Raw genomic sequence first — 2,500 nt, 5'->3', positions numbered from 1 at the left:
AGCAAGTAGACGGAAGTTTCTTGAGCAGACGACGACGAAGATTCTGATACCAGCTGCTGATCCATTGAGTGTGGAGGAGTTTGAGGCGGGGATGGGGGGGGGGGGGGGGAGGGTGTGGAGGGAGTGAGATGATGGGGATGGAGGCGTAGGGAAGAAGGCAGGGAAGGGTGCACAATCAGTGCTAGTGTTAGTTTTCTCAAAGGAGGCATCACAGCGTTCAGACAAGCCCGATACATACCCCCCCACTCTATACATCTGCTGACTCAGATTATCTACTATCAAAGGAAAACTCACTCATTTCCGTTTATGCTCAATGTGACCTCCATGTTCCTCCACGACTAAACGAAGCCGTTTCTTCCAAACAGAAATGCTTTTACGTATACAGACGACAATTAAAAAAAAAAAAAAAAAAAAATCAGTAGACTTGACACCCAGACAGGCTATTTTTAGACTGATACTGATTGACAGACACCAACACCTGGTAGCTTTCGTAAACATGATGAAGATCACACTGCACAGCTCTGATACTGGATTTTTTTTACATGCTGTTTTGAATTTGACAATACTCGCATAATTTGCATCCGAACTTTTAGATATTTTGCAGACTTGTTGATGATACCCTAAGGGTACTGTGTGAACATTTTCAATGAATTCGGTTTCTCTATCACTGAGAAAATATTTGTCAAAAAGCGGTTCACTTTCTTGGGGGGACACTCGATATAACCCATCGCTTTTAGTAAGGCCTTGAGTGCATGTGTTTGTTGTTTTTGTTTGTTTTTGTTGTGTGTGTGTGTGTGTGTGTGTGTGTGTGTGTGTGTGTGTGTGTGTGTGAACCTATCAGAGTGTGAATTTTTCCTACAGAATTTTGTCAGAGGATAACACTTGTGTTGCCGTGGGTTCTTTTTTCAGTGCGTCAAATGCGTGTTGTGCACGGAACCTCGGTTTATCGTCAGAGAGAGAGAACTCAGAACTCAGAACTCAAAACGTTTTTTTTTTATTCGAGGATTAATAATTTTAGGCATGGCCCATTCTTCCAGTCTGTCCTTGCTAATCTACATCAATTACAATAACACATATATATTTAATGGAGAGGGGAGAAAGAGAGAAGAAAAAAAAACAGAAATAAGTCCTGCAGAAGAACACACACACACACACACACACACACACACACACACACACACACACACACACACACACATTGACAGATGGATAAGAGAGAGAGGGGAGGGGGGGAGAAATATGTCATCAGTACCGACAACCTGATGACTAAAGCCACATTGTTGTTATCATCAAATCCACGTAGACAGTTGTAATTGATACTAAAATTACTACCACCATCATCAGTATCACTTATACTGTGTGGTTCGTCCGTCGGGATCGACGAGGACCATCTAGTCATCCCGGGGGTGGGTGGGTTGGGCTCTGTGGGTGCGCAGATGACTGGTCAGGCCAATCCGCGCCCGGAAGGTTCTGACGCAGTGTGGACAGGTGATGGTGGCAGCTGTCGAGGACTTGCTGGCACTGCTTTTCCTGGCCTGTCTGCGTTGCTCTGCTGCAGCGATTCTGTTGGCCTCACAGGATTTGGCGCCTTTGTGGACAGCTGAACGCCACTTTGGTCTGTCCATTGCATTCAGCTCCCATGTGTCGTGGCTGATGTTGAAGGCCTTCAGAGAAGCTTTCAGAGTGTCTTTGAAGCGCTTCTTTTGGCCTCCATGGGAGCGCTTTGCCATGTTGGAGTTCGCCAGTACAGCAGTTTCTTGGGGAGCCGGTGGTCTGGCATGCGAACTACATGGCCTGCCCAGCGCAGCTGGGCCTGCATCAAGATGGTGTAGATGCTGGGCAAGTTTGCACGAGTGAGCATCTCTGTGTCAGAGGCTGGTGGTGTGGAAGTGGTTCAGCTTTTTGGCGTGGCGTTTGTAGACCGTCCATGATTCACATCCATAGAGCAGTGTGGTGAGAACTATGGCCTTGTATACTTTAAACTTCGTCTCCAGGGTGATGCCTCTCCTGTTCCAAACGTTCTTATACTACAAGAGAGAGAAAGAGACGGACAGACAGACAGACAGAAACAGAGACAGAGAGAGACAGAGAGACGTGGAAACAGAAATATTTCTCTTCAGCTTAAAAAAATGTCATAACCAAAAAAAAAAAAAAAAAAAACAGCAAAAAAATCAAGATATGCCCATACATATTTCACACGCATTCACGAACAATATTCATAAGCACAAGACAAAAGAGTTCTTCGTCTTCTTGTCGCCAAGGAAGACAACTCCATTGTCCATTCATACCCGAGTCTCTCTCTCTCTCTCTCTCTCTCTCTCTCTCTCTCTCTCTCTCTCTCTCTCTCTCTCTCTCTAATCTCAAAATGACAAATCTTCATTTATCGAAAATTTCAAAAAAAGAATATTGATGATTTTGGAACATCCCTGGTAAATCATCGATACTTTGGAATTGTCCCAGCAGAGCGGAAGTCTTAAAAAAAAAGAATCTTTCTGTGAAA

The 2,500-nt window shown here is 44.6% G+C and overlaps 1 protein-coding gene across 2 annotated transcripts in view; it reads left to right on the top strand.

Moving 5' to 3' along the window:
* The window catches only part of LOC143275384 (uncharacterized), a 96,382-nt gene that overhangs the window by 88,903 nt on the left and 4,979 nt on the right, over nucleotides 1-2,500 (top strand). The gene's annotated exons all lie outside the window — the stretch shown is intronic.

The sequence above is a fragment of the Babylonia areolata genome, chromosome 30 (assembly GCF_041734735.1).
Source record: "Babylonia areolata isolate BAREFJ2019XMU chromosome 30, ASM4173473v1, whole genome shotgun sequence".
In the NCBI taxonomy this organism is placed as follows: domain Eukaryota; kingdom Metazoa; phylum Mollusca; class Gastropoda; order Neogastropoda; family Buccinidae; genus Babylonia; species Babylonia areolata.
This window is presented reverse-complemented; position numbering and strand designations above follow the sequence as displayed.